The sequence below is a fragment of the Carassius auratus genome, chromosome 24 (genome assembly GCF_003368295.1).
Source record: "Carassius auratus strain Wakin chromosome 24, ASM336829v1, whole genome shotgun sequence".
NCBI classification, from domain to species: Eukaryota; Metazoa; Chordata; class Actinopteri; order Cypriniformes; family Cyprinidae; genus Carassius; species Carassius auratus.
In genome coordinates, this window is record NC_039266.1 from 4620525 (window position 1) to 4642093 (window position 21569).

At 37.2% G+C, this 21569-nt stretch overlaps 1 protein-coding gene across 2 annotated transcripts in view; it reads right to left on the minus strand.

The window, feature by feature from the left end:
* Positions 1-21569, minus strand: part of LOC113042158 (probable G-protein coupled receptor 158) — a 112777-nt gene that overhangs the window by 15647 nt on the left and 75561 nt on the right. The gene's annotated exons all lie outside the window — the stretch shown is intronic.

Genomic DNA, 21569 nt, shown 5'->3' on the forward strand with positions numbered 1-21569 from the left:
GGTCTGGGGGGAAAAAAGTTCCTGGGAAAAAAAGTTCCTGGTACAAATGTTCCGGGTAATTTCGGTGGAAACGCGGCATATGTTGTTTTAATTAAAAAATTAAAAACCACTTGAAAAAGTAATGGATAATAGTCTTGATGTTACCATGAAAGAACACCATTAACTACATACAGTAAACACAGTTTAATAAGCTGCGATAGAAAAAAATAGAAAATCAAATAAATTACATATACTCATTAATTAATAATATTTGCATGTATGTACATAATAAAAGCCCCGTATATAATAATGTCTGCAACCTTTTTGTGGCTAAAGAAGATTTTATTACTGTTTTTTAGCATCTTGCGCCATGAGTAGCACATTATGTTCTTTTTTTTATATTGTTATGCTTCGTCCAACTGTCAAATTTCATTGCATTTTTTAATGCGTATAACTGATTATACATGAAACATGAAATTTACACACATGAATACAAAACAAACAAACAAAAAGACTTAAACATCCTTTTAATAATATTTTTTCTCCCGAGGACTCATGAAGATGCATAAATCAAATTCACTTTTCATTTCTTTGTTCATCACTCAGTCCAGACTTGCAATGAGCCTTAAACCTATTTCAAAATGCAAACACTCTCTATGATGTGTCAGTGATGTGCGCTTTCATTGATCTTTCCATCCATCATCTTATCTGTCATAGTTCTCCAAACAACCCCGTCAGATGCCAAGGAATCTGACTGAGAATTCCAGCACATCACCGCAGTTCCGTTGCATCCACAGAGAGAAAGAGAGAGAGAGAGAGAGAGAGAGAGAGAGAGAGAGACACTAAAGGTGAACTGTAATTGAAGCAGAACCTCACAGCTGTGCCGCCCCTCTGTTCCCCCCGCGCTGGCCTCCGCTCAATCTCTCCATGTGCAAGCAGTGATGCGACGTTCTGTGTGTAATCTAATAACAACAGTCTGCTCACTTCTCAGGAAGCTCTATTATTGGATTTATTATGGAAAAATGATTCCGAGCAGATGAATTGCTCCAGCACGGACTCTTCTGTCTTAATTAAGTTGAGGAAAACTAATGACAGACACAGAGGCACATCCGTAGGGGGGCTCCTGCAGACCCCCACAGCTCTCTAACACACTTCTACAGCTACCACACAAATCTTAGAGGCTGACATGATCAAATAGTGAAGATGCACATCATTTAAAGTCAACATAAGAAGCTGTTCAGCATTGGTAACTCATTTAAGGGTGAGACTATAGTTATCCAACTGAAATTAGATCGACAACTGCTATTTAAAAGTCTTACCACCAAAACATAAAAGGTAAAACAGAAATAATTATATATATATATATATATATATATATATATATATATATATATATATATATATAAAGCTGAATTTGTTATGTCAAGCTTTTTTTTTTTAAGAAACCAGAATAAGAAGTTTCAATCCTTCAGTTATAGACATTATGTTGCCCTTTCATAACTGTTATCACAACATAAAAAATAAAAACATTCATTAACTATTAAATAAAGTACATGGAAGTAATTTTCAAAGCATTGTGTCATTATAGCTACTTTGATCTCAAGTCTTTCCATTGCATTTACTCGTGTCACCAGCAGATGTCCTCTGTGTTTCGAGCGCAGTGAATCATTTTGTGATGTAAATGGTTGAACTGATTCAAAGTAACTACGATTCACTGTTTCAGAAAGCTTTAGTCCTCGCATCACAGCAGCAGCTCCTTATCCATCAATATTATTTTATGAAGCAGTCAAAGAGGTATAACATACCTGGGCTGCTTCCCAAGACCATTATAAAATAGCACCAATGGTCTTTACAATGTACTTGGGCTTAGGATGTTTGGGGAAACGCAGCCCTGGTCTGTTGCACTAGAATGGTGTAGTTATGGCATCTACCAGCAGGTGCTAACTGCTAATACTAATCAGTCAAATTTGACTTTGTCAAAATGGCGCATATGGAGTCAATATAACGCCTTTTATATACGCAAAGAAATTAAGTACGCTTATCTATACGTTTCAGTGCGCTGGCGTCCTCCCACAAGTTAAGAATTTTTAAACAAACACTTGTAGTTAACCAAATGAAACAATACACACATTTTAATGCTATAAAAGTGTGCACATCGAGAGAAATAAACAGTAGATGTTCAAGGTAACAACTTCTTTAACTTGAGCCAATGCTGCTAATACACATATACATTTGTTAGTAAAGTTAACCCTCATGTGGTGTTCAAAACCCAATAACACCTGTGGTGTTCCCGGTCAAAAATGACCGGCCCATAAAAAAAAGCTTATAAATTACTCATTATACCATATTTTCACCCAATCTTGGATTCAATCTTTTTGTCAACTTGTTCTCTTTCAATTAGGACTGGTTTTATATTTCTGTTTGCATCTGATTAATCGTGGGCCTCATTTATCTGAGAGTAGGCATCTCATTTTTTGAGTAAAAAACAAATAATTTATGAGTAAATTTGGAAATATGAAAAGAAATTATGAAAAAAATGGCTACTGTTGATCACACTAGTCTACTCTAATGTTTCACCAGGAATTTTGTTTTGAAACTTTTGTTTTGTAAAAAATATGGCACATAGTCACACTTGTGGTGTTCCCGGTCAAAAATGACCGGCCTGTAAACAATAGCTTAGAAATCACTCATTATACCATATTTTCACCCAATCTTGGATTCAATCTTTTTGTCAACTTGTTCTCTTTCAATTAGGACTGGTTTTGCATTTAATTGTCAAACTATTTAATTGTAGGAGTCATTTATCCGAGCTTATGCACCTCAGTTTTTGAGTGAAAAAAGCATTATTTGTTAATAATTTTGTCAATATTGTGAAAAAGGTGAAAAAAAGTTCCATCTGTTGATCACACTAGCCTACTTTAATGTTTAACCAGGAATTTTTTTTTGAAATTCTTTTATTTTGTACAAAATGGCACAAAGTCACACTTGTGATGTTCCCGGTCAAAAATGGCCGGCCATTGAAAGTGAATGTAGAAGATTACAAAACACAGGGCTTGTATTTTGAAATGCTTTAATTTTCAGAAAAGGGGTGCACAGTAACACTTGTGCTGTTCCCTGACAAATCTGACCATTGTGACATACAAAAAATAAACACATTAACGCTGTCATATAGAGAACACAAATCAAACACTGTTCATTTTCTTTCAGTTTTCCAAATTATGAACTAACCAAAATAAGAAACTGTGACGGTCTCTGTGTGAACTCATGCAAGTGACTAACAAAAGCATTTTTAAAGTAACTTGCAATTGGTCAATTTGTGTCACTTATGCACATGACTGACAACAGTATAATGTATGTGCCTTGCAAATGTGCACTCTGCATTTGAAACAGACAGTGCCTGTTTTCACATCTTTTGGGGCACACAAACTGCCTCTCTTTTGTTTCTCTCCTTTGCCTGTGCCAGCTGAAGTACCTGGTTCTGGTGTTTGTATGTCTCTCACCAATGTAGCAGAGGGCAGTGCTCTGGGTATATCTTGGCGCCTCTGTATCAGGGGGGTCACCATGGATTTCCCCAGCTCTTCTAGGAACAGCCTCCTCCTGAAGGTTTTTCTTGTGTAATGCTCAAAAAAGTTTGTGTGTTTTAATGTGTGTGTGTCTGGGTAGCGTGTGTATAAATGTATCGATACATGCACAGGTCCAAGGGCTCGATGTTTGCAAGCACATGTGCTCATATGTGTACATGAAAATAATGAACATGCTCCTGAAAACTAAATTGTTCTGTTATTTTCAGTCTCTCCCATTCACTTTCAATGGTCGGCCATTGTGACCATTTTTGACCATGCCTACTCTCAGATAAATGAGGCCCACGATTAATAAGATGTAAACAGAAATATAAAACCAGTCCTAATTGAAAGAGAACAAGTTGACAAAAAGATTGAATCCAAGATTGGGTGAAAATATGGTATAATGAGTGATTTCTAAGCTATTGTTTACAGGCCGGTCATTTTTGACCGGGAACACCACAAGTGTGACTATGTGCCATATTTTTTACAAAACAAAAGTTTCAAAACAAAATTCCTGGTGAAACATTAGAGTAGACTAGTGTGATCAACAGTAGCCATTTTTTTCATATTTTTTTTTTCATATTTCCAAATTTACTCATAAATTATTTGTTTTTTACTCAAAAAATGAGATACCTACTCTCAGATAAATGAGGCCCACGATTAATCAGATGCAAACAGAAATATAAAACCAGTCCTTATTGAAAGAGAACAAGTTGACAAAAAGATTGAATCCAAGATTGGGTGAAAATATGGTATAATGAGTGATTTATGAGCTATTTTTTATATGCCGGTCATTTTTGACCGGGAACACCACAAGTGTAACAAGGTAACAAAACCCCCACAAAAAAGTAAGAAAATTTCCCAAATTTTTTTTAACTTTAGTTATACCCTTTGGGAACAAAGTCACTAAGTTTCAGTCCAAAGCGATAACATTAACTATTATTTTCGGGAAAAAGAAAATCTTCTCCGGGTCAAATTGACCCGAACACCACATTAATAAAACAAAAACAAAATGTTTTAATGCTATTGAATAAAAAGAAATGCCTCTGCTCATCGTGACAGGACCTGGAGAAGTGAGCTGCGTCTCGGGCAGATGACGTCACTTCCAGGGAGGCATTTTGTACACGCCCCCGTCCCTTGACTCCACCCCCACGTCAAAACAGTGCCACAAAACAAGACGCGCAGAAAAGTGAAGTGCAAAGGGAATATGGTATCACAAGCTCATACTAGACTGACACGCAAAATAAAAGCAGTGTTGAAAAAAATTAATAGATATGACCATGAAAAATATGTATTGCAAAATCATTGCTTTCGCGTGGTTTCATGTTTTGCAATTCTTTATTTTTGTTTGCAAAAAGCAAATTTATTTTCTTCAAAACTTACATTTTAATTTGCAAAACTTTATTTTCTTTTGCAAAACTTTATTTTTTGCATATATATATATATATATATATATATATATATATATATATATATATATATATATATATATAAGGCGTTATATTGACTCCATAGGCGCCCTTTATGCACAGTGTTGGGGGCAACGCATTACAAGTGACACCAGTAATGTAATCAGATTACTTTTTATGTAAGTATTAAAATAACGCATTACTTTTGAACTAAGTTACTTTTTTTGTCCCATATACTGACTGACAGCTCTCCTGACCGCATGTTGAGAGAAATCAAAAGTGCAGAGGTACTTCTAGACTAAATATGAACATGCATTTCTCCTCACTTGCACAAAATCAGATTCAGTGTTCATGGCTTATTCATTTCACTTTAGGTATAAAAGTACTTTCACATTTGCTCAGAAAATTGAACTTTTTTTATTAAAAACAAACAAGTAAGCTCATCCCAGATGTGGAAAAGTAACACAAAATGGACATAACACATGACTTTAAATAGAAAGTACCTAAGTAAAGCAGTACTGTAATGCATTACTGTTTTCTTTTTTTTTTTAAGTAACTTTCCCCAACACTCTTTATGTGTATATTACTGTGTTAGATGGTCATTACCCTAGTGTCACCAAAGTGTGCACTTGGGGAAGGACTGCAGGTCTTTAACAACATAAAAAAAAAAAAAAAAAACATAGAAAAAGTTTCTTAAAGGTGCAGTGACAAAAATGACTGCACAATTGTAAGGATCAGAGAGAGGGTGGAGAATGGATGGGGAAAGCTAAACTCAGATAAATGTAATGACCCCTTTAAATGCAATTTTAACATCCAGTGGGGCAGGAATGTGTTTAAGATGAAGTGTGTGTGTGTGTATGTGTGTGTGTGTAATAGCTGCCTAAGATCCTTTGGCAGAAGTGTGTGTGTGTGTGTGTGTTGTGGTTGTCAGGGGAGCATCCAGTCAGCCAGCTCTTAATTAGAACTGGGAGTACCACATGCCTCCAGCAGAACAGTTTTAACCAGTCACTGACAAACCATGCAAAACTAACACTTTACACCTCCTCATAAATATCTGATGCAGAGTAAACAGCACTCCTCTCAAAAATGACTTCATTGTCAGCATAATATTCATCTCAACTTAAGTTACATCACTGTTGAAACCTGTACCCTGTCAGCAATATCTATAATGTACTCCAGGAGTGACTAGAACCGCAGTGTTTCAAAGGCCTGTAATGTGTCAAAACGCAATTCATAGTGCAACGCAAGTATGCACAGCATCTCAGCTTTCTGGCAAAAGGAAGCTAGGGTGAGCATTAGCATAAACTGTCATCTTCTACATTCAGTTTGCCTTTTCAGGTCAGCTAATGTGAAGCAGCAGTTCGAAGAGAATCTTGCTGAGCAAGTGAAAGTTAGTTAAACTGTCAATGGGTATAATAACTTCAACAGCGCATTCGATGTAGTGACACAGAAATACAGTATTGTTCAAAATAATAGCAGTACAATGTGACTAACCAGAATAATCAAGGTTTTTAGTATATTTTTTATTGCTACGTGGCAAACAAGTTACCAGTAGGTTCAGTAGATTGTCAGAAAACAAACAAGACCCAGCATTCATGATATGCACGCTCTTAAGGCTGTGCAATTGGGCAATTAGTTGAAAGGGGTGTGTTCAAAAAAATAGCAGTGTCTACCTTTGACTGTACAAACTCAAAACTATTTTGTACAAACATTTTTTTTTCTGGGATTTAGCAATCCTGTGAATCACTAAACTAATATTTAGTTGTATGACCACAGTTTTTTAAAACTGCTTGACATCTGTGTGGCATGGAGTCAACCAACTTGTGGCACCTCTCAGCTGTTATTCCACTCCATGATTCTTTAACAACATTCCACAATTCATTCACATTTCTTGGTTTTGCTTCAGAAACAGCATTTTTGATATCACCCCACAAGTTCTCAATTGGATTAAGGTCTGGAGATTGGGCTGGCCACTCCATAACATTAATTTTGTTGGTTTGGAACCAAGACTTTGCCCGTTTACTAGTGTGTTTTGGGTCATTGTCTTGTTGAAACAACCATTTCAAGGGCATGTCCTCTTCAGCATAGGGCAACATGACCTCTTCAAGTATTTTAACATATGCAAACTGATCCATGATCCCTGGTATGCGATAAATAGGCCCAACACCATAGTAGGAGAAACATGCCCATATCATGATGCTTGCACCTCCATGCTTCACTGTCTTCACTGTGTACTGTGGCTTGAATTCAGAGTTTGGGGGTCGTCTCACAAACTGCCTGTGGCCCTTGGACCCAAAAAGAACAATTTTACTCTCATCAGTCCACAAAATGTTCCTCCATTTCTCTTTAGGCCAGTTGATGTGTTCTTTGGCAAATTGTAACCTCTTCTGCACATGCCTTTTTTTTAACAGAGGGACTTTGCGGGGGATTCTTGAAAATAGATTAGCTTCACACAGACGTCTTCTAACTGTCACAGTACTTACAGGTAACTCCAGACTGTCTTTGATCATCCTGGAGGTGATCATTGGCTGAGCCTTTGCCATTCTGGTTATTCTTCTTTCCATTTTGATGGTTGTCTTCCGTTTTCTTCCACGTCTCTCTGGTTTTGCTCTCCATTTTAAGGCATTGGAGATCATTTTAGCTGAACAGCCTATCATTTTTTGCACCTCTTTATAGGTTTTCCCCTCTCTAATCAACTTTTTAATCAAAGTACGCTGTTCTTCTGAACAATGTCTTGAACGACCCATTTTCCTCAGCTTTCAAATGCATGTTCAACAAGTGTTGGCTTCATCCTTAAATAGGGGCCACCTGATTCACACCTGTTTCTTCACAAAATTGATGACCTCAGTGATTGAATGCCACACTGCTATTTTTTTTGAACACACCCCTTTCAACTAATTCAACTAATTGCCCAATTGCACAGCCTTAAGAGCGTGCATATCATGAATGCTGGGTCTCATTTGTTTTCCGAGAATCTACTGAACCTACTGGTAACTTGTTTGCCACGTAGCAATAAAAAATATACGAAAAACCTTGATTATTCTGGTTAGTCACATTGTACTGCTATTATTTTGAACAATACTGTATGAAGATAACTCTATCGCCCCTTCACCAGTGAAGTGTGTATCTGCCAGACAGATGAAATAAAGTACATTAAATTTGTACCACGGGACAACACACTAGCAACACATTGGGCTAGTCTGCATCTGTGTACTGAATGTATATTGTGAGTTTGCAGTGTGTTTTTAGGAAACTGCTTTATTACAGACTCAGAATTGAATTAAATATTGATTTATATGCACTACATACTGAATACTTTAAAACTGTATATGAAACAGTACACAGTCTGCAACAATACACAGTTTAAACACTAGCTGTTTCTACAAGATTGCACATAATATAGTCCAGCAGTGTAAAATTTGCATTCTGTCAAAGCGTGTGCAGGATGTAAAGATGATCATCAATTTTATAAATTTAATAAAAAATGCAGTATGAATGCAAACAGTATATACTACAGTAAATTTTCCATGTTGTCATTGTCATGCGATCTACAGTATTATGTCACATTAATTGGTTACTTCTATAAATATGAATTTATGGATATGGCAACTTCTCTCGTTACCTTTAGCATAACCCAGGATCATTGGAAAAAACGTGCCTGTGGTGACAATTCTGCAAAATGACATTACACTGTTTCTTGCACAGTTTGTGACAGTTTCAAAATGCTATAAAATGGCACATACTGTACATCATTATAAATTTCTGTCTAAACAGAAAAATATGAATAGGGCACTGTTTTCTTATGTTGGTTATTTTAAGTGTGGAAATTAAATGTCCGATGTGTGGTTGTAAAAGGATAACATTTTATCACGTTTGAAAATGACACACCACCTACATTAAACCCTACCCTAAAGAGTTAGTGTTAAATGGTTAGTTCACCCAAAAATGAAAATTCTGTCATTATTTACACACCCTCATGTCGTTCCGAACCCGTTAAACCTAAATCGAGAGCACAAACAAAGTAATCTCGTAGCTTTGTAAAATTACGGTTGAACCACTGGTGTCACATGGACCATTTTAACAATACTTAACAGTAATTACAATGTTTCTGTGCCTTGCACATGGTAGGACCCTTGCTGTCTATAAAGGGTCTCAAAGCTCTCGGATTTCATCAAAACTATCTTTGTGTTTCAAATTTGAACGGAAGTCTTACAGGTTTGGAACGACATGATGGAGAACAATTAATGACAGAATTTTCATTTTTGGGTAAACTATCCCTTGAATGAGATTAAAAATGAATGAAAAATGCCTTTGCTGAAGCATCCATTATAATTTAAATAGTTTCTACAAGTCCTTGAGCTCTTTTATTGTGACTTGTGTTATACGGGACGTGAGCTACCGAGCAAGTTTACTACAACAAGTCTTTTATAAGTCATTTACATTATTTGACCCCTGCAATAATAATTTATATGAAAAGTTGTTAGTGTTTCACTACAGTGAACTACAGTGAACTTTTAATGTATATGCAATTTTTTTGGAGTTTTGCAAAAATGTAGGTAGAACATTTTAGACAGGTAGACTGATGGTGTGTTGCTCGAAGAATAATAAATTCGAAATGCACTTAAGATTCTTACTATTAGAAATAATACATCATCCGAGGGGGTTTGCCTACATTTTCATGATAGAGAATATTTGGATGTAACACTAGTTTGATACTGCTTACGTCATAAAATAGTGTAAGTAGGACGTGTGGAATATTGAGAGAAGTAATCAACAGTTTTTTTGTCTTTTTGTGTTAAAATGTGTTAGAATTAAAAAATGTCAAGTGATGAAATGATACTGCTTCAGCTAGAAGGGAACGTTCTCAGATGTTTTGCTAACATTCTGCAAAGATTGCTTAAACTTATGAACAAACATTCATCCAGAACTCTACAAATGCTGGGTTAAATACAACCCAGTGCTGGGAGAAATCTGGACAAACCCAGGAATTGGGTTGTTTTGACCCAGAGGTTGGGTTAAATGTTAAATGTCAGTTCCTGGGTTTGTCCATATTTCACCCAACACTGGGTTGTATTTAAACCAGGATTTTTTTAGAGTGTAACATTAAAAGAATGTTGATTCATCGTTATCTGTTCTTTAATAATGTTCTCAAAATGCACAAAAATTTTACATTTTAGTTGGATGTTTGCATTTTTTTTTTATGTTTAGATAACATTTAAAAGTACTGTTCCCATAATGTTTGCTAAATTATGAAATTGTTTTTAAAACTTGTGAACGTTAGCACAATGTTCTTAGTACAAATTTTAGTTAGCAGGAACTTCTAATTTGTCACACTAAAAATTAAAGGTCAAGTAAAGCAAACTGTATTCTGGGATGCATTACAGAAGTGCATGCTGGTAGTATACAGCACATATTTGCAAATAATACTAGCTTATCCAATAAATGTTCTACACGTATAGAAAATTGTGCACAGCTTACATAAAGAAAAATAAAAAAACAGGTGTTACCTATCATCTCCTCCATGCCACTCACAGAAATGCATAATGGACTTTCATTGGTGGCCAGTTGAAAGTTGATCCACACGTACATCAGTCAAAGATCAATGAGAATTAATGTAACCTGACCTCTGTGTGTGTGTGTGTGTGATGTGTGTCAGCACCAGAGCCCCATCCAAAACATGAAAGACAAAGAAGAACAAACATCTGAAGCTGCGTAATTATCAGTGTGTTGCAGATGTGCCGCGACCCCCCTTTCGGGACCGTTCGTGCTAATCCGATTAGCAAAAGCATTAATGGTCGTCCCACAGCAGTGGAAAAAGATGCAGGCACGTGGTTATTTTGGCTCACTAGCTCTGAGTCAGACGAGGGATGTGCCGCAACTCTGTGGGGGAAAGCCGAGAGGAGGCGACGGAAGTCCACGTTGCCTGGATCGGTGAGGCGAGACTGTATTTTACATGCTGCAGGGAAGTCTCACTGCGCTCAGAGCGTTACAAAACACACAGTGCTTCAAGTGGATGATTCCTCAGAGGGCTTGAGAACACAAAACGCAGTTGCCGTGGCGAGAGACGATGGAAAGCCAGACGGTAACCAGGTTGAGAAAAAACATTGAGTTATCTAATACTACACGATCCCTAAGCCTTCATATTGTTCAACCTTTATATGATATCTGATCTTGTGTGTTTACTCTCTAATAACTTAAAATAGTGATTTTTTTTTTTTTTTTTTATCAAAAGAACTATATTTACACCTAAATAGCCATTTTTGCCAATTCGACTCAAAATAAGAACAGTAACATGATTAAAATATTGCAGGCACACAAGAAGGTAAATGTATATTTTATATTATTATCAAAAAAAGATGTATATGTATACACAGAATACATATAATTATTAAATATTTGAAATATCATATCTAGCACCTACTGTGACACTAACACCTTAAAAATACCAAAAATGAATTAAAAAAAAAAAAAAACTTTAAAACCTCACTCTTGCGGTAAAGGGGTTTAGCTGAATGTCAGGGCAGTACGAAACGAAAAAAGGAAAGAGACAGCTCTGACATTTCCACAGTTTGCCCGGGGCACTTACATCCACTCTAAATATTAGTGATGAGAGGAACTTAATGACGAGACCTTCCCTCTTCCCAGAAAAACTGAATCTTATTGAGAGAGAGAGAGAGAGAGAGAGAGGGAGAGAGAGAGAGGTGCACAGAGGGGAAGGTGACGCATGTCTCGTCTTTGGGGATTTGACAGAGCTCTCATCCATCATGCTGTTGGGTCACACCTGCTACAGAGAACACTCATGCATGATCAGCACTAACTTTATATTACTGCATATTCATGAATCAGTTCATCTAGACGACCTATAACGGCTCAACATTGAATTTTAGAGATTTTTTTTTTCATGCATCACGAATGGTTCTGATTCAGTTTCTCCATTTTTTCACCCTTTCCCTAACCTGCAGAATAACTGTCGTTCTGAATAACTGAATTCAGCATAACTGCCTTCAAAAGTTTTGTGTCTTTATACTGGGATTTTGAGTCTCTTGTGATCACAGAGGCAATTTTTTTTATTTTTTTTTATAAAACATTTTTTAATCAAAAATACAGTAAAAACAGTAAAATTGTAAAACATTATTACTTATTAAAATAACTGTTTTCGATTAAAAAGGTAATTTATTATTGTGATGGTAAAGCTGAATTTTCAGCAGTCTTCAGTATTTCTATGTGCCAATCCAATATATCAGGTTTCTATATATATATATATATATATATATATATATATATATATATATATATATATATATATATATATATATATATATATATATATATATATATATATATATATATGTTGTTTTGCTGAATAAAGGTATTAATATAGAATATTTCATAAATTCAAATAAAAAACAAACAAATACTCGTCCCTTTAAGGCAATTAAAATGGAAGAGGATATGAAATCAACAGAAACACATGGCTTATAATTTTATAAAAGCTGTTACATTAATTCTTTTATGAGCTGTAAAATTGTTCTCATCATTTTAGGGTCATTTAAGGTTTTTCATGGCAACAACAACAAAAAAAATTGGATTTCATAGAAAAGGGTATTAGTCCACATATTGTTTGCTCCTCGTTTTCAAACAATTCAAACATTTGAATAATTAATGATGGTTAATACATTTGAAAGTGCCTCATTGCAACACAGACTTTTTCTTTTTTTTCAAGAAAAGAAGAGACAAGTTGAAATTCATTTAGTAATAATTAACATGACAGATCTTCAGTCCATTGATCTGAACTTGCAATACTGATTTAATTTCAGATGATCACATGATTCACAGCATAGCGTGGGTGAATACTGAATATGTGAATATGTAAATGTGGATGTGCTCATGTGACATCATAACCACAGCATCAGAATGTCCTCTTAAATAAATAACAAAAACAAAAAACAAACACATACATCAATACAACCTATAAATCTACAGGCCCAGTTGTTAATGAGAGCCACCTGACTGCCTGTTCCCTCCTCAGCAAACCAGAGTAAATGCCAGTGCATACTGCATACAAAGCCCACCTCTCTCTTTCATTCCCTTGTTTTTAAACTCTCCATTAATAATCAATGCTAAGTGCTGGGAATCACAGTGATATTCCTGCTTGTTCAGGAAGATGGAGGTGTGTAATATGAGTGAAAGGTTGCATCTGATTTGAAGTACACAAAATTGTTATGAAGTCTATTAGCAGCATTTCAATTATGCAATAAGGCCATTCCTATGAATATTGTTACAGCTTAAGTATTTTTCACAATACAGCAGGGTCTCAAGTGCATTATTGTTTTTACAATATATGCTTACAATGCATATAAAAACATAAAACAATAAAGGACTATCGATTTTAGAACAATGGATTGTTATTTTTGGTGGATTGGATTGTTATAAAATAAAGTGGCCTTTATTTTAAGGTGATCTTGTTACGTTTTGTGTACTAACTATTATAATAACATAATTGCATACAAGTAACCCTGAGCCAAACTCTAATCCTAACAATATAGTAAGTATTTCTGGGTGAACTATTCCTTTAAAAGCAGGAAAATAAAGACACATTTCCCTGGTGAAAATGTGTGAGAGGTACTGTCATGCTGTCCGACTCATCTGTGTCTGTGGCACTAGCCTCTGGAGTGTAAACCTGAGAACAGTGTGTTCCTCATCACGCAACATCCACACAAAAACACACACTCCTCTTCCAAGCACGCATGGGCATTCACTCACACACACTTCATTACACCCCTCCAGGGGCTCCATCCACTCACAAGCCGAGGCCAAAAAAGCATTTATTATTTACCTTTACATAATAGTCCTGGAAGATTTATCTTAATGCCTCCTGCTTGCATTTCTTTTCTTTCTTTGTGAGTTTCAACCCCCCTGAAGCTCCTTTTATTCTTCGTCCTTCTCAAAGAAAGCACCCCATTACGTAACATGTCGTTTTCTCTGCACATCTTTGAGTCTTTGTGTAAGAAGGAAAGAAAGAAGCAGAGTAGGAGTGGACCTGTCAAAGAGTGTTTGAACACATGCTTCCCCCCCAAACACACAATCGCACACACACTCTCAGAGATTGATAACATTGCAGTCAATCACGATGGCCGAGGAATTCACACAGCTGACGCCATCAGACTCATGTGGTGGAATTCAGAGAAACCCTATTAGTGCTGTCAGTCAAAACTCACACAAATAGCCGTGATTGGCAGAGGAATACAGGAAACAGATAGTGGCAGTGAGGAAGTGTACAACACAAAGGCAGCAGAAAAGAGGGGCAACATGAATAGGAGTACTAATAATAGTAATAATACAGTATCTGCAGTATTCAATATGTATACTGTGCAAATTATATCTGTATGCATGGAATACCTGGATGACTTACTACAAAATATGTAGTGTACAACCACAGCAAACTGTGTTGAGTACTCAAACAGTGCAAGTCATCTTAATCTTTTTTTTTCATTTGCGATAAATGAATCCAAAATACTGTAACAATACACTATTTACAGTATATATATATATATATATATATATATATATATATATATATATATATATATATATATATATATATTACACTGACAGATGACACTTTAAAAATTTACTTTAAAAATGTAACAAAACTATCTAAATAAATAATGTCATTAGCATTCTCTGAAAAAATACTATCTAAAATAACTTTGTATTCAAGTCAAATATGTTATTTATTTATCATTACATAACATATGTGCATTCATTTATAAAAACAAAAATGATTAGTTCAGCCATGAAACTCTATTTGCACTCTAATTGGTGCATTCAATTCAATGTTCTCAGCCAATTGGGTTCACATACTCATTACTGTGGGCCATATATAACCCGGACGTATGCTTAGTATGCCATGTTTGCACGCAATGTGTATCCTCCTATTAGCCCCCCACCTCCTATGTTACCCTTTGTGAAAATGAAGTGTGCTTAATCGCATCTGGCTCCCAATTAAACATCGTTTAGATTTTAAAATCTTGCTTATTACTTATAAAGTCCTGAATTGTTTATCATCTCATTATTTGAATGAGCTATTGGTACATTATAGTCTTCCATGTCCGCTGCATTTTTAAAACTCTGGCAATTTGATAATACCTAGAATATCCAAATCAACTGCGGGTGACAGATCCTTTTCCTATTAAGTGCCTAAACTCTGGAATAACCTACCTAACATTGTTCGGGAGGCAGACATACTCTTGCAGCTTAAATCTAGATTAAAGACCCATCTCTTTAACCTGGCTTACACATAATACACTAATACGCTTCTACTATCTAAATCTGTTAAAGTATTTTTAGGTTACATTAATTAGGTAAACCAGAACCGGGAACACTTCCCATATCACCCGATGTACTTGCTACATCATTAGAAGAATGGCATCTACACTAATATTAGTATGTTTCTCCCTTATTCCGAGGTAACCGTAGCCACCAGATCCAGTCTGTATCCAGTTCAGAGTGTCGCTGAAGTCACCCGTATCCAGATCATATCCAGACCAGATGTTGGATCAGCACCTAGAAAGGACCTCTACAGTCCTGAAAGACAGAGGAGACCAGGACAACTAGAGCCCCAGATACAGATCCCCTGTAAAGACCTTGTCTCAGATGACCACCAGGACTAGACCACAGGAAACAGATGATTCTTCTGCATAATCTAACTTTGCTGCAGCCTGGAATTGAACTGCCGGTTTCGTCTGGTCAGAGGAGAACTGGCCCCCCGGCTGAGCCTGGTTTCTTCCAAGGTTTTTCTCCATTCTGTCACCGATGGAGTCTTGGTTCCTTGCCCCTGTCGCCTGTGGCTTGCTTAGTTGGGGACATTTCATTTACAGTGATATTGTTGACTTGATTGCAAATGATTGCACAAGATACTATTTAAACTGAACTGAGTTGAATGATTACATCACTGGTTTCCTAATTATTGTTGTTCAGTTGCTTTGACACAATCTTTTTTGTTTAAAGTGCTATATAAATAAAGGTGACTTGAATTTACTTAGTTGTACTTCATGTGCACATTCAGTGTAATTAAAATATCAAAAAAGTAATTATAAAAAAAAAAAAAAAATCTCAGTTTATTCATGTAACCATGGTTCCTTGAGGTAATGAGACTCTGCATCGAAAGATGCTTTGGGAATGCTCTTCAGCATGTCCGGCCGACGTAGCGACCAGGAACCTAGAAAGTGACCAGGAAACTTCAAACTGGCTTCAGCTCCTAGGAGTGAAGCAACCACTGGCAGGGATGCCAGGAGTATGGCCCCAAGACACAGTGTCTCGTTCCCTCGAGGAATCATGGTTACATGCAGAACCTGAGATGTTCCTTTTAAGGAACTTGAGCTGCGTCGGAGGTCGCTTTGGGAACGAATATGCTTATCCTGCAGACTTTCAAATCTCTGCCTAGTATGGAAGAGCACTGCTAAAGCAAGAGAATGAGCCAGGAGCCTGACAACTAGGTGGGGACCCCCAAGAGAGAGGAGATCAGAGGACTTGATGATAGCAACCTTTATAATAGCATCCTGATCAACCGCTTAGCATTAACTTCTTCTAGGAGGGAAATCCAAAAGAACAATACTCGGCCCGGCCAGAAGGGGGCTACTAACAGCAGCCGGACTCGTCCCAGTGCACTCTCTCCAGAACTCCTGGGAGCAGAAAAAAATGGGGGAAAGGTGTACAGACGAAGTCTCAGACACAGAGAGAGTCAAAGAGAGAACCAGAGGGGATAGTGCAGTGTCATCTGTGTCACCAACAGGTCCACCTAAGCCTGGCCAAAACCTCTCCATATCTAATTGACCACCACAGGGTAAAGCATCCATTCCCTGGGGCTTGGCACCTGCCACGGCAGGATGTCTGCTCCAGTATTCAGATGTCCAGGAATGTGAATTGCTCTCAGCGAGTGGAATTTGCACTGGGACCACACGAGGATCTGTTGCACCATCTTGTACAATGGGCACGAACGCAGACCTCCCTGGTGTGTTGTCAGTGTGCACCAACACATGGTGATCTCTTAGGTCTGGGAGAAAGTGTTTTAGTGTTCGAAGCACATCCAGCATCTCCAGGCAGTTTATATGCCATGTCAGATGGCGACAACTCCACAGTCCACGGGCAAGCTGGCCACTCATGACTGCACCCCAACCGATGCATCCGTCGCTAATGTTATGCTGTGACAAGGAGCACCCATCACCATGCCCTGAGACAAGGACCAAGGTTTCCCCCACATGTCTAAGGTATGTAGGCACCTCTGCATGACCTTGAACATGCAAAGTGGGTTTCCCCTCGGGGAGAACCACTTGGTCTTGAGTCACTACTGTAGGGGTCCCATGTACAGCAGGCCAAGGGTTATCACATTGGACACAGCTTCCATCAGACCCAGCAGTCTGGAACTGCTTCTTACTCCCATGACTGCAGTGAGGATCAACTCGATCTGGGCAGGATACATATGTGACTGCATCATGGTCGAATCCCAAACCACACCCAGATAAGTGGTTCTCTGTACTGGAGAAAGCAAAGTTTTCTTGGCATTAAGTCTTAGCCCCTGCTTTTTAATGTGAGCAAGAACGACACAACGACACTTGGACTGAGCAGTTGTGGGAAGTCGTGGCTTAGTGGTTATAGAGTTTGACTCCTAACCCTAGGGATGTGGGTTCGAATCTTGGGCTGGCAATAACATGACTTATGTGCCCTTGAGCAAGGTATCAAACCCCCAACTGTTTCCTGGGTGCTGCAGCATAAATGGCTGCCCACTGCTCCGGGTGTTTGTGTTCACAGTGTGTGTGCACTTTGGATGGGTTAAATGTAGAGCATGAATTCTGAGTATGGGTCACCATACTTAGCTGAATGTCACGTCACTTTCCCTTTTTTCACTTTCATCTCAATGTCGAACCGACATCTTCTCTGATTGAGCTAATATCAACCAGTCGTCTATGTGGTCAAGTCATGAAAATGTGGGGTGAGAGTGCAAGGACAAAGGAAGAACTTGCCCCAAAAAGCAAACCCCTCGAACTTCATATGATGAGGAAGGATGGAGATCTGTGCATCTGTGATTGATCGTGACACACCAGTCCTCAGACTTGGTCTGAGAAGCACCTTTTTGTGTGCGAGTGTGCTACACTTCAGTCCACCGACTGATTGGTTTAAAAGACACAGATCTAAAATAGGATGCAACCCTTCATTCTTCCTCAGAAGAGTGAAGTACCGGCTGTAAGACCTAGAATCTGCTATGCCAGGAGGCACCACCTTGATGGCCTCCGTCCTCAAAGAGTGTCTACTTCTGTTCCATTACCAGTGCCTGCCCGGGGCCTGCCAGTGTGGCAAAGGCCCCGTTGAATTGAGGAGGAGGAGAACCGAACTGGATTCTGTGGCCTTTCACTAAAGTGTGAAAACTACGGCCAAATCGCCTTTCGCTAGAAGCCTTCGGTCTGGAAGTGCCACTCTTATTCTATACATAAATATGTTTATAAATTACTTATAAATTACATATTAAAATGTATGTAATATGTAAAATATAAGTTGGTCAAAAAGGACTCTAACTGCACGGAATATTATGCATTTCTGTTCATTTGAAATTAATATGCAATTAAGTGTCTAAAATCATTTCAGAATATTATTTCTGTATTTTTAAAAGTATGTAACTCTGTACTTCTTTTTTTTTTTGTTAATTGACATCACTTCCACCATTCAATACATGTCTTCTGAAAATAAATTTACAAATGTTCTGTACTGAGGACATCTCTTAACGGGTTCAGGAATGAATGCCGGGCAGTGATGCTGAGATAGCATGACTCAATCTCTCAAGCGCTCTCGCCTCATCAAGGCAGCACTTTCACAATGCGCTTTAATAAAGAACTTCCGTTTCCGTGGAGTGATGTGGCTGCAACAGCTGGGCTGTGAAAGCTCGAGCAGAAGAGATGACGTCCAAAGCCCTCTATGCAGCTGAATGCTGTTATTTATTACAGTCATGCATGATCATTAGCTGGCGTGTTCCTCATCTACACCCCCACACCAATCTCCAGGCACTTCGTAACAAAGGCCACGGATTGTGCCTTTGAAATGCTCAAACTGTTAAATGCTTCCATGCAAATGCTGATGCATGATTCAGAAGTTCCATAGTCTTGGGTTTGCAATCCATGAATTGGACACAAAATATGGTTTAAAGAGCTTGAAGAACTTTTCTTCCATAAATGCCAGTGAAAGGATGACCTCAATTATTCATGCAATTTTTTTTATAATTATTGATTTTTTTGTTTTTATTTTTACATAATAATGTAGATACAGGAATGTAGAATATTTTTACTTTCAGTTCAGTTTTTTATTTATTTCTATTGTCAATACAGTCTTGTATGGGTCATTTTCTTTTCATTAATGAATGTACATTTTATAAAATTAAGTTTAGCCTAAGTTGGGACAGTTTTGTGATTATTGTCAAATTAATTTTACCCATAAATGAAAGAAAATATTTGATTAATGTTTCCTTCTTACAGTAACTTGGCCAAAATGATTGAATACATGAGTCTGACACTATAGTGAACACTATAATGTGTAAATGAGAAAATTGTGAAAATGCAATGAATTTATCCATCATCCTGTACAAAGAATCCACTCAATGTAATTTTTTACCTTAGATGTCACATTTATTTATTGTTTGTTTGAGTAATTGGTTGACTAAAGGATCGATTGGGAGACTCATCATAATCGTTGTATAATTAACTGATAGATACAGAAGGTAAAGACATTTAGTGAAGTGTTTGGAGTGTTTAAATCTTTAGCTAGTTTTCAAGTGGAGGATAATGTTATATAATAATGTAGTAAATACATATGTTTCAGCAAATTGTGCTTCTTACAGTGTAAAAAAAAAGAAAAAAGTAATGGGACATGACAGTGGCTAATGTTCATGACATACCATTTGACAAGCACCTAAATCACAAAGTGTACAATAGTGGTGTTTAAAATAACTAATACATGTATTTTATTATTTGTAATCGAAAGCATGACTGATAAAGCTGACTAAGGCAGAGATCAATGAGACAGACAGCTCAAGGTCAGAACATAGACCATCTGCTTATTGATCCTGGATCAGTTTTCGTGGAACCCCACATATATTCTAAGAAACTGCCTCATGTTCTTGAAGACGTGGTGAGTGTGTGTAGGTGCGTATTATAGTGTGATTAATAATGCAAGAGGTTCCTGTCCTTCAGAGAAGCAGAAGAAACATTGTAAACATTTGCTTTTTATGCGTGAACATAATTCTAGCTAATCCATCCAATCAATCATTGGGGAGATTCTAATGTAGCTGCATTCAAAGGTCCTTTATTGAGTGATCTTTCTAGTCCTTTATTGAGTCTCCTAGCAGTGACCTTATGCCATCCATCCTTGACCCTTGGGAAGCTTTTATGGTATCATATACCAGATGGACAAATGCAGGATTAGAGAGAGAGTGCACCTTTTTCCCAAACACCACAAATAATTGAGCATCAGCAGAGGTCATTCCTGGAGCAGGGCTAATTAAGGATGGAGACGGAGAGTGGTGACTGGTGGTTTCTGGTCCATGAAGGCGAGAACACAACCTCACCAGATGTGTTTGTATGTGTGAGTCAAGAAATGCTTGTGCAATAGCATGCTGTAAGTTTGACAGTGCACAGCAAGAAAAGTCTGGCCTACACATTTGGATATATTGTAATATATTTGGTAGTTTGATTTTTTAATTGATATGGTTGTATTTCTAATGATAAAAGTTTTTTTAATTTTTTTTATCTTACAAAATAAGATGAGAAATCTTGAATCAAAGGGATAGTTCACCTAAAATGTAAAATTCTGTCCCTAATCATTCACCCTCGTGTTGTTTCAAACCTATACAACTTTCGTTCATCTTCAGAACCCAAATTAAGATAATTATTTTGAACGAAATCCGAGAGCTTTCTCACCCTGCATATACAGCAAGGGAACTTACACGTTCAAGGCCCAGAAAGGTAGTAAGGACATCATTAAAATAGTCCATGTGACATCAATAGTTCAATCGTAATTTTATGAAGTTATGATTTAAGATTTTGACAAAGAGGATGACTTGCAATTGTTTCCCAACCTAACTTGTTCGTATCAGAAAATACAGATGATGAACTAAGAGAGTTGATTGATTAAATTTATAAAATTAAGACTGTACCACTGATGTCACATGGACTATTCTAACAATGTGTTTACTACCTTTCTGGGCCTTGAACGTGGTAGTTGCATTGCTGTCTATGCAGGGTCAGAAAGCTCTCAGATTTGATCAAAAATATCTTAATTTTTGCCCCAAAAATGAATGAAGGATTTAATGAATGGGGGTGAGTAATTAATAACAGAATTTGATTTGATTTGAATTTGACTATTACAACAAGTTACTTCAGATTGTGATGGGTCAATCAGAAAGTAATTTTACAGCAATAACAACAGCCTGTCTGAGAGGTGAGAGGTGCTAGTCTTTTCAAGGCTTAGCTAACATTAATCTGAATGGTGATAATGTGAACAGGCAGCTTTGGGATGATAACGTCATCCATTTTCAATCTTTCACTGCTCATCTCATTCTTTTCTCTCTTCTCAT